This window comes from Arachis hypogaea, chromosome 13 (genome assembly GCF_003086295.3).
Source record: "Arachis hypogaea cultivar Tifrunner chromosome 13, arahy.Tifrunner.gnm2.J5K5, whole genome shotgun sequence".
Taxonomy (NCBI): Eukaryota; Viridiplantae; Streptophyta; class Magnoliopsida; order Fabales; family Fabaceae; genus Arachis; species Arachis hypogaea.
In genome coordinates, this window is record NC_092048.1 from 57,070,036 (window position 1) to 57,082,797 (window position 12,762).

Here is a 12,762-nt window from a genome sequence, read left to right on the forward strand (position 1 = left end):
AAATAACGTAAAAAAAATGTAAAATAAAAATTATATATATATATATATATATATATATATATTAGTGCTCATCCAGCGTACAGCAAACAGAGCGGCTGATTTAATGGCTAAGACTGCTGCTTTAAACAAGCAGGTGTACCTAGAGTGGTTACAACCCCCTAATAATTTAGACATTATCATTAGAGAGGAGTGCTACTCTTTCTCTTAGGTGTTTTTTCTTTGTGTTATGTTCAGTCACCAATATATATATATATATATATATATATATATATATATATATATATATATATATATAATATAAGCAATCAAACAACGAATAATTGTCAATCACTATCAATCTCCGGCAACGGCGCCAAACACTTGGTGTGGTATTTATAACCCACTAACTAACCGGCAAGTGCACCGGGTCGTACCAAGTAATGCCTTACGTGAGCAAGGGTCGATCCCACGAGAATTGATGGATTAAGCAACAATAGTGTTTGATAGGATTAGTTAGCAAACAGAAAATAGTGTTGAGATACAATATAAAAGACATTAAACAATATAAAGAATATTGAAGAAAGGCAAGTAAATATGTTGGGAATAAAATATGGAGAAAATAGTTAAGGTTTCAGAGTTATCTATTTTTCCGGATTAATTTTCCTTACTAACTATTTTAATCATGTAGGATTTAATTTATGACAAACTATATGTGACTAGACCCTAATTCCTTAGACCTTCCTAGTCTCCTCTAAAATTCATCAACAGCCAATTCCTTGGTCAATTAATTCCAATTAGAGAGTGATGATCAAATTCCAGTTTATATGACACAAAAATTCTAATTACCTAAAAATAAAAGGATTATATGTCACGTATCCCGTTAAATCCAGATAATTAAAATTTAGGAGAATATGTTTTCAAGCTGTTGTTCAAGTAAAGAGCTTTTCCAAGTTATATAAGAACTCAAATAGAAAGAGGGTCATACTTCCGTTCCACCCAAATTCATAAAATAAAGAGCAAAAATAATTCTTAAATTATAAATCCATACATAAATTAAAATAGAAAAAGCAATAAAATCAATCCATAGAAATAGACAGAGCTCCTAACCTTAGCAATGGAGGATTAGTTGCTCATGGTTCAAAGTAGAAAATAAGGATTCAGGTAAAAATGTACTCTCCTTCTAATCTGATGGATCTGAATCCCCTTTTATAACTAATCTTAATAATTTTAAAAATCAAATTTCTAAAATTAAAATTAAAATAATATCTTTTCCTATTTAAAAATCAATTTTGAATTTAAATTCGAATTAATTAACAAGTCTTCAACTGATGGGTGGAGACCACTTGATTTGTCCATTCTGCAGCTTCTAATCTGTGTTTTCTGGACTTGAAACTGGGTCAAAACAGCCCAGAAATCGCCCCCAGCGTCTTTCTGCATTTTTTTGCACGTTGCGCATGTCACGCGTACGCGTCGGGCACGCACACGCGTCAATGGTCTTTTTCCGCGAGTCACGCGTATGCGTCAGTCACGCGCACGCGTCGCTGAGCAAATCTTCAAATTACGCGTACGCGTCAGTCATGCGCACGCGTCGCCATGGATACTTTCAAATCACGCGCACGCGTCAGACACGCGTATGCGTCGCTCCTCGCTGCCATCTCCTTTGATTCTTGTGCTGCAGAAACTCCACCAAATTCTGCCGAATGCTACCTAAAATAAACAGTATTGCACAAAACTCAAAATAGAATCCATAGTGGGTAAAATATAATTAATTCTTGATTAAACTCAACAAATTAAATACAAATTCACTAGAAAAAAATAGGAAAGATGCGCATGCATCAACGCACAGGCACAATGCTCTGTTTCTGCAAAATAATTTTAATGCCTCTAAGGCACCAAACATAACATCCTAGCTAGGTTTTCAAATTTCAAAACATATTAAAACCCCAAAAATGTATTATTCCATGAAAAACACTAAATTAACACCAAATTTAACTAAACTATGCTAAGCAAGAGAAGCAATTATTCAAGAAACAAAAGCTAAAAGAATAAAAAAGGTTGAAAGGATATTACCATGGTGGGGTGTCTCCCACCTAACACTTTGGTTTAAAGTCCTTAAGTTAGATTTTTTGAGTGATGCTTATGTCAAGGTAGCTTATGCTTCCACTCACCCTTGAGTTGCCACCCATGTTTGCTCTTCCAAAATCCTCCGGGATCCCATATTCTAGTTTTTCGGTCATCCTCTTGTTGATTCTTTCTCTTGCACTTGGATGAACAACCTCCCAAATTTCTTTTGAAGCACCCAAATAAATCTTGGAATCTTCCTACTTGAACCTTGCACCACACTTGAATTCCAAATCTTGGATTGGCTTCTTTGATAAGCTTTGGATTCTTGTGGCAACGGACATCTGATCCTTCACCATTTAATACTCCAAGAAAGACCTTAAGTTGATGATCCATTTTCAAGATAGCATATTGGTGTGGGCCGATGAAGCTCATTGAGAAAATTGTTACCCAGTCAAATTGCCCTTGAAATGGAATTGCTCTCTTGGACTCTCGCATGAATGCTTCTACTTCTTGGGTGTCTACCTCTTCCTCACCACCCTTTTCTAGCTCTTTCTCACCAACCTCCTCTAATTTTTCCCTACTATCATTCAATCCATACTTAGAAGGTTGTGTGAAGTCTACTTCCATATCTCGCTCAAACTCAAAAGGGGAAAGTTCATCAAGATCATTGAGGGAATTGACCAAAGTGGACAAAAAATCATTGATGATGGAATTCACTTCTTGATCAATTTCCCTTAATTCTCCGTTTACCTCTTCAATTGTCTTACCTCCCTCCTCTTGCAACTCAAGCCTTAACTCCACTTCTTCTATTTTAGGCACCATGTTCTCCTCCTTACTACACTCCTTAGTTGATCCTCCATATTCCTCAAGGGGATGTCTTGATTGCTTAAGCATAGTAGGGCTAAGCGGTTCACCGCTTCGGCTATAGTAGCCATGAACTCCCATTGCTGCTTTCGAAATTTCCCTTACTCTTGGAGAAAAGCTTGAAGGTCTTGTTGTTCTTGGGGCAAGGGCTGGAGAACTTCACATTTAGGTGAAAAAGAAGGTTCAATAGTTGGGAGAAAGGTTGTATAGTTGGAAGGTTTGTTATGTGGGTAAATGTATTGAGGCGGTGTGTAAGGAGGTGATGATTCATATGGTTAGTGGCAAGGTATATAAACATTTGGATTCTATGGAGGTGGATAGTGTAGTGCTTGAAGGTTTGGTAGTTGAGGGTTGTATAGGGGGTACATTTCATATCTTTAGCTTTGGTATGCACATTGGAGACGGTTTGGCTCATTGTAACATGGGAGAAGTGGTTGCCATTAGTGTTGCTCAAATGCATACGGTTCCTCTCTTAATTGGTTCTCCCATTCCATGATGCAATCCACATTTGAAATCATCATACCCTACAATATAATCACAACCAAGTTCCAAGCAATAAGGGTGATAACTCATAGAGAAAGTAGAAAAAAAAAAAGCAAAAGACATCTATATCAAGGAAAACAAACACCTAAGTATTAACAAAAACAAAAGATAACCAAAAAGTAAGCTATTTACACTATTGACATATTTACAACAACAAAAAATACAATACCAATTGCATATTCTCCAGCAACGGCGTCAAAAACTTGATGAGAGGAGCCAAAGCGGATTTGAAATTTCACAAAATTATACAATCTCTTCGTTGCAAGTATAGTCCAAACCCACACTTAGCACTCAATCAAAGTTTAAATAAAGGAAGTCACAATTAACACAAAATAACTGGAGTTTTAAGTATAGTCTCCCTCGGAATATGCAATTAAGATGTCACACTCTTGGTTGTGAAATAAGGGATTTCTTCAATTGTGGAACGAAAAATTAAAAGAACAAAAAAAATAAAAGAACTAAAAAATGATAAAAAAAAAAAATAATGCAAATCAAAAGGAAACAAGGTCAAAACTAGTGAAAATGCAATAAATGCATAAAAGAGCCTTGACTTGGGAATGGGGATTAAGGAATCCTATCATCGTCATAACCACAACTATGGTAACTATGATGAGTTAATCTCACTTCGTCAACCCCTAACATCGAGGAGTAAGTCAAGCAAGTATAATTAACCTTAATCCATAAGTCCTAGCTAACTTACTAATTAACTTAGTAAAAAGCTAGCGTCAATTGAAATAAGAATCAACTAACAACCCAAGAATTACTACTAAATGTCAGACATTATAACTCTAGTAGGAACTCATTTTCCAAGTCAAGGTGTGAAAATCTACTCACAATCTCCAAATAGCATTTTCACAAACACTTGGTGGGCATAAAAACAAAACATAAGAAATTGTAAAAGATAATAAAAACTATAACCAAACTATTCACAAAATCAACAATAAACATTCAATCAAGCAAATAGAAATCATAAAACATTAAATTCATCAACTAAAACTTCAAGAAATCAAAATTGCATATATTAATAAAGTAGCTTGAACCATAAGAAAATGTAGAAAAAGTAGTGTAATTAAAGAAGAAATTAAAGAGTATTTACAATGAGATGAGCAAAATCCAAGATCAAAACTTTTTTTTTTGAAAGTAATAGCTCAACACTTAAGTGGAGCATTGTAACAAAATAAGAACGATAAAGACATAACAACTCCTATGTCATCTCCGACATAGCCATCAACAACATGAGTTATTTACAACAGCATTCCTTAGCACATGAGAATGATTGCTCCACACAATCACCAATTCCTGTTGTCTTGCCCTGAAAGATGGAGCCATTTCTGCTTCTCCAGATACTCCATATAACTGAGAAGAATCCAACTTGCCAATGCTTTCGCCTCTCTTTTCCCATAGGCACTGATCTCCGACTCTCAAAATGCTCTTTCACCGTACCAGGGACAATCCAGGTTTGTCCAAATGCCAAGATTCAAGCACACCACACCTGCCAAGAGTACTCACATGTAATAAACAAATGTTGTAAATTTTCAACCTCTTTTTGGCACAGCACGCACACCAGATCATTATGTTGTAAGATTCACAGTCTACTTAGTCGGTCCTTTGTGTTGACCCGACCTACCAAGACAAACCACGCGAACAACTCCATTCGAGGTGGAATTAGTCCTTTCCATATCTCCTTTGTGAATCTGAATCGCATAAGCTCCTCATCCAAAGTTTCTTCCTGCAAAACTTGCACAAATGAATTAGTAGAATAAATGCCTTCCTTATCAAATTTCCATACCACTCTGTCTTGCACTTCCGCTATCAGTCTAACAGATTGCAAGACATTAAGCATTTGGTTCAGTGTATCTGTCTCCCATTGTCTCAGCTCTCTTCTCCATTGTAATTGCCATACCCACTCTATCCCATCCCAAAACCTACAAAGAAGTCTTTCAGCTTTCCCACTTGCAACCATGTATCCTCCCAAAATCTGGTGGATCTTCCATCTCCTACTTCCATAGCCAGGCCATCAATCATCTTCTGCTTGACATGTTGATCCCTTATTTGCACATGACATATGTCCTTCCACGGTCCCCCTTTCTTCGGTAACGTCTGAGTTGACAGCAAGTGATTTGGGTTCAAGCTATTACATGAGCATACAACCTTCTTCCATAGAGGACATTCCTCCTTAGAGAACCGCCACCACCATTTAAACAGTAAAGCCGAATTACGGACTACCGCATCACCCACCCCCAATCCTCCTAACTTCTTCGGTGTCTGTACCAGTGGTGCACGAATTTGTATATGTCAATGTCAATATTACTATTTCTTACAAATTCGCACAACTAGCCAGCAAGTGCACTGGGTCGTCCAAGTAATACCTTACGTGAGTAAGTGTCGAATCCCACGGAGATCGTTGGCTTGAAGCAAGCTATGGTTATCTTGTAACTCTTAGTCAGGATATAATATCAATAATAATTTTTAGTTTTAATTGTAAAAAGTCAAAGGGCATAAAATAAATACTTGTTACTCAATAATGGAGAATATGTTAGAGTTTTGGAGATGCTTTGTCCTCTTTATTTCAGCTTTTCTCTTGTACTCCTCTTCACACACGCAAGGCTCCTTCCATGGCAAGCTGTATGTAGGGTGTCACCGTTGTCAATGGCTACTTCCCATCCTCTTAGTGAAAATGGTCCAAATGCTCTGTCACAGCACGGCTAATCATCTGTTGGTTCTCGATCATGTCGGAATAGAATCCAATGATTCTTTTGCGTCTGTCACTACGCCCAACAATCGCGAGTTTGAAGCGCATCATAGCCATTCAATCCTTGAATCATACTCGGAATACCACAGACAAGGTTTAGACTTTTCAGATTCTCATGAATGACGCCATCAATTCTAGCTTATACCACGAAGATTCTGATTACGGAATCTAAGAGATACTCATTCAATCTAATATAGAACGGAGGTGGTTGTCATACACACGTTCATGGATTGAGGAAGGTGATGAGTGTCACGGATCATCACCTTCTTCATAGTGAAGCGCGAATGAACATCTTAGATAGGAACAAGCGTGTTTGAATGGAAAACAGAAGTAATTGCATTAATTCATCGAGACACAGCAGAGCTCCTCACCCCCAACACTGGAGTTTAGAGACTCATGCCGTCAAAGAGTACAAAGTTCAGATCTAAAATGTCATGAGGTACAAAATAAATCTCTAAAAGTTGTTTAAATACTCAACTAGTAACCTAGGTTTTCAGAAAATGAGTAAACTATGATAGATAGTGTAGAAATCCACTTCTGGGGCCCACTTGGTGTGTGCTGGGGCTGAGACTTAAGCTTCTCACGTGTCTGGGCTGTTTCTGGAGTTAAACGCCAGGTTGTAACCTGTTTCTGGCGTTGAACTCCAACTTGTAACCTGTTTCTGGCGCTGAACGCCAGACTGCAACATGGAACTGGCGTTGAATGCCAGTTTATGTCGTCTATCTTCGCGCAAAGTATGGACTATTATATATTGCTGGAAAGCCCTGGATGTCTACTTTCCAACGCAATTGAGAGCGCGCCATTTGAAGTTCTGTAGCTCCGAAAAATCCACTTTGAGTGAAGGAAGGTCAGAATCCAATAGCATCAGCAGTCATTTTTCAGCCTGAATCAGATTTTTGCTCAGCTCCCTCAATTTCAGCCAGAAAATACCTGAAATCACAGAAAAACATACAAACTCATAGTAAAGTCCAGAAATGTGACTTTTAATTAAAAACTAATAAAAATATAATAAAAAGTGACTAAAACATATTAAAAACTACCTAAAAACAATGCCGAAAAGCGTATAAATTATCCGCTCATCAACCAGCTCCCACCTCACAAGGGACATGCCAGGTCGACCATCATCCTTCCCCCAAAAAAACCTCCTCTGCAAGGATATAAGTCTTCGAGCAACTGCATTAGGCATTTTGTATAGACTCAAGTAATAAATAGGTAGGTTGTTGATTACCGACTTAATAAGTACCAACTTTCCAGCCTTACTAAGTATCTTTGCTTTCCACAAGCTGAGCTTCTCTTCCACCTTTTCTATAACCGGTTTCCAAGTTTTTACCAACCGCAGATTTGCTCCTAAGCTAATGCCAAGGTACCTTACCGGTAAATCTGCCTCTTGACATCCTAGTAGCTGGCACATCCGATTAACCCACTCTTGGCTGCAGTTCACTGGTATCAAGTTAGACTTCTCAAAGTTGATGCTCAATCCAGACATCATTTCAAAACACCTCAGAAGCCTCTTATAGTTCCTCAGCGTCTCCTCCTCTGTTGGACAGAATAATATAGTGTCATCAACAAATTGTAAGTGTGATAACTCTATAATATCCCTACCGACTAATAATAGAGACACCCGACCATTTCTAACTGCCTCTCCGATCATCCTGTTGAGCACATCCACCACTAGGACAAACAAGAACGGAGATAATGGGTCTCCTTGGCGTAGTCCCCTTTTCATTTTGAACGATTTCGATGGTGAACCATTAACCAGGATAGAGATAGAAGCCGAAGTAACACACTCCCTAACCCACGCCCTCCATTTTCTTCCGAAATCCATCTTCTCCAGCACAGTATCAACAAAGCCCCATTTGACTCTGTCATATGCTTTTTGGAAATCCAGTTTAATAATCGCTGATTTCTTCTTCTTCAGCTTCAACCATTGCACGATTTCACAAGCAATTAACGCTCCATCGTGTATCTTTCTCCCCTTTACAAAGGCACTCTGTGATTCCCCGACTAAGCCTGGCATAACCCTTCTCATTCTTCGTGTTAACACTTTAGAGATAACCTTATAGACACATCCCACCATACTGATGGGCCTTAGATCTTTTATCTCTTTAGCCCCAATGAATTTCGGAGCCAACACTACCCAAGTGACATTAGCGTCTTCTGGCAGTCGTGCTATCTCAAAAAACCCCATCACAGCTGCAGTGAATCCCGTCCCTATCTCGTTCCAGCACTTTTTAATAAAATTTATGTTGTAGCCATCACTCCCTGGAGCCTTCGAAGATTCACAATCCCATACTGCCTCCTTTACTTCCTCTATTGAAGGTAATGCCTCTAATGTTTCCGCTTCTTCCCTCTCCAACCGGTTCACTAATCCTTCCCTAAAACTCACCTTTGGGGACGCTTCCTGGTGGTACAGGCCTTTGTAGAAGTCCCGAATAGCCACCTTGATTCTTGCTTGATTCCTCACTACCCTTCCATTTATCACTAGCGACTCAATTCGGTTATTCCTTCTTCTCGCTGATGCTATATTATGGAAGTACCTTGTGTTCCGATCCATCTCATTGGCATACCGAGATCTTGACATTTGCTTCCAATGCAACTCCTGCCTTATATACAACTTTTTGCAGCACCTCACTAATTCCCTCCTCCTTGCCTCTATTGTACCATCATACCATCCGCTGCTCACCATATCATCCACCTTCCTTATTTCATCCTCAAACTTCTTAATTCGCTCAGCCATATCCCCAAAGTGCTGCTTATGCCACCTACGTAGTGGGTCTGATAGTGCTTTCATCTTCTGTAAGAAATGAACATCACCTAGTTCCCTCCATTCTTCCTTTACCATATTCAAGAACCCATCATGCGTGAACCAGGAGTCCAAGGTACGGAATGGTCTTAGACCATCAGATCTTCTGCTGTCTTCCATAACCAAAGGGCAATGGTCTGATAATCCTCTCGGGCCATTCCTTAGGCGCGTCTCCGGGTACACGTCAAGCCACTCCACTGAAACAAGGCTCCTATCAATACGACTGCACGACTGTCCTCTGAACCATGTAAACTTCCTGTCGTTCAGTGCCAAATCAACCAATTCCATATCATTCACCCAATTCCTGAAGTCTGCCGCAGACGCTGATAAAGTATTCGCTCCTTTCCTTTCCTCCAAGTGCAGAATTTCATTGAAATCCCCAAAAAACATATCGGTACTTGACACAATCCTGCTATGTAACTCAATTCTTCCCACATGGAGATCTTCTCCTCTCTATTATGCGGTCCATACACTAAGCAAATAGCACAATGACAGTTCTCTTTTAACACAACTCCTTCAATGCACATCCATCTATCCCCTTTGTAACAATTATACAGTTTAAAAGCCATTTCATCCCAAACGAGCAACAACCCCCCAGAAGTCCCAGTAGAACTTACAGACTCCCAACATATTCTGTCACTACCCTATATACGCACAACATCAAATTTAGTTATCAATTCCTTTTTTGTTTCTATCAGTCCCAACATGTCCAGTCTAAACTTATTTTTGAAAGTCTTTAGCATACTAGTTTTTGCAACACCTCCCAACCCCCTTATATTCCAAGCACTAAAAATCATTTAACCAACATATTACACACCTGTTTACGGTTTTTAGGCCAGCTTCTTCGAGCTTTTTCTTTTTGCTTAGCCTGCCGACGTTTCAAAGCGATAGCTTCATTCTGCTCTTGCAAAATCGCCATGATATTCTCCTCATCACTGCACTGAGCACCTGATTCCACAGCTAATTTCCAAGCCTCTTTGTTTTCATCCATCTCCTCTTCCCAACTTGTCCTCTGTTCCTCTTGTTCTGTTTCCTTGCCATCATCAACTTTGTCCCCCCTCTTTGAGTTTGCTTCTGCATCATGCTCCCTTTCTGCCTCCTGACTGTTTCCATTCTGAGTCAAATCAACCGGTAATATCTCCCCCTCCTCCAACCCAGTCATGTCTCGGATTTGCCTCCTGACCGCCACTGGTGCATTACGGTTCCTGGCCTTGTCTTCTACGTTAGCCTGACCCATAGCTTCTGCCATTCGCATCCTCTGCGAGTCATATACAGGCCAAGAGGTGCGCTCAACATTTTGAGGTTTGGTGATGAGTGACGATTCCTCCGCCATTTTTCCTTGTTCCTTCTCGTTGATGGCGTCTTCTGATTCGGCAGTCAAAGCCTCATCAAGCTCGCCAGCCGCTGCAGCGCTCAAGTCCTCCACGAGTCCACCACACACCGCCACCAGAGTACCCTCTCCCATCGCTCGGCCATACTCTTCATCTACGCTGTTCCGCGGACCGTTCCCTGCACCGTTCAAGCATCCAATCTCAGCAGTCCCGTTTACTTGCTTCCTCCCTTGCCTGGTTGTTGCCGCGGACGACCCCATCTCCTCCGATTCGAGGCACCTAGGGTCCGGCTCCCTCTCATTCCTCTTCCCGTCAGCTCCATGCCACACCCTTGGAGGCGCCGCGTTCAACAAACCTGGATGCAGGGGCGTGAGTTCCTGCCGGGTCACAAAAGGAGCCGGGTGAGATCCGACCCGCTCAGGCAGACCAGCAGTAGGCCTAGTGCAGCAGGCCCTATCCCTTGCCCAACAAGCACATTGCATGGTAGCCTTGTTGGGCCTTGTATTTCCCAGCCCACTACCAAACATTGTTCCAAAATGTAATTGGCAACCAAATCCTCCTTCATAAATATAGGAAACTGTTTCTTCCGAATCATTGATTTTATTTATTTCATATGATCCCTAAGAATCTGCTTTATCCACTAACTCCGCATAACTACCGTTCTCATTTGGAAAATTTGATATTCTGTGATTCCATTCATTCAAATCCAGACTCGAAATTACTATCATGTCCTCATCTTGTTCGTTGTTTCTATGATCAGCCGTCATCAGCACCGCCGCTTGATCCCAATCTACCACCCTCTGTTCATCTCCATACTTTGATATGCCACTCAAACCTCCATACTTCATCTCTTCTATGTTTATAATGTGTCGATCTTCTGCCTCCGTCCGGTTATCTCGAAAGCATTCCTCCCGATACACCTCTCCACCCACTTCTCTTACCATGACGTCAAATCCACTTGCCCCTACTTTAACATGGATCCATTCATTTATCATATCGAACACACACGTATCAATTAGAACTTTGCCTGCACTGAATGAGTTACACGCTTCCATTAGTTTATCACATTCCACCACTTCGCCCCATTGCTCTCCTATTCTGCAGAAGGTATTCTTCGACCATGCATGTAACGGAACTCCATAACACTCCAACCAAACCCTTCTAGACTCACTTTTCTCCGTCTCATCCCATCTCCAGACCATATGAAACAATTTTAATAGGTCGTTCATTCTAAATGTGTAAGCTTCTTCAGCACTAATCACCGTGTCGAACGTAATCATTGCTTTATGCGGCCCCAACTCCCTTACCTGTGTTACGCATGGCCAATTCTTATGTATCTTTTGCTTCAGTGACCGAAGATCAATTTCTGATTTTGTACCTCCAATAATACTTCGCTGTAACCAGACGAAGTTCTCACTTGTTATCGGTACTTCTAGCCTCTTAGTCCATCCATTACTCTGTTGATCTTTGATGGGTGCACGTGACGACTGCCCCGCCACTTTCACTTTAGCTACTCCCCCACTCTTTGTCGGTAGCTGGCTCCCTCCAGCGTTATGCTGGGTGGCCACCTCGACTACTTTATCTTTCGCATTTTGCACTCCAGTTCCTCTTCTATACTTGGCTTCACCGACGAATAGTCTTTTGCCTCTCAATGCCATACCGTTCATCTCTGCGGCAGCCTTCAAAGCTCCTCCCTTTGTGGTGTACCGTATAAAAGTAAACAGATATATGTGACCATTTTTATTCTTTTGCGACAGATAGATGTCAATGATTCGACCCGTCCATTTGAACGTGTTGAAGAGTTCACTTTTTGATATATCATCCGGCAAGTTATCGACGAAGATTGAGAAGGAATCAAGCTCCAAACGTTGGTACTCTTCTTTGTTCCAAACCCGAGGATCTCTACCCCGTTTACCCTGTGTATTTGTCCCCCCCCCCTGTGTTTCCCCGCCTCACACGCTCTCGATCTCCCTCTCGCACTCTCATTTTCTCTCAACTTTGGAGTTCCAGTATTAATCTAACTTTACTCTTTTATACACTTTCCTCCAAGACCAAAACTTGAAGTATAAAATTCTACAATGAAACCTAATTAAAAATCCTAAGAGAGCATTTTCTAATCTACATTACTCCTACTCCTAATAATGTGTTTTCTATCCTAAAAGTGAGCTCTCTCTTGATATGGAATGAATTCCCCTTGATATAGCACCCAATCAGCTTTAGAAACACCAAAAATTGGGCCAAGAGGCCTCAAAATCGCGAGTCACGTGCTTCATTAATGAAGTCACGCTCTGGGATTTGTGCATACGCACATATGTGTGCTTTTTCTTTGTTTTCTTCATGTGTTCTCCCCTTTAGAATGTTTCCTTCCACTTTTGCCTAGCCATTCTTACCTATTGGACCTGAAATCACTCACAAAATATATCACG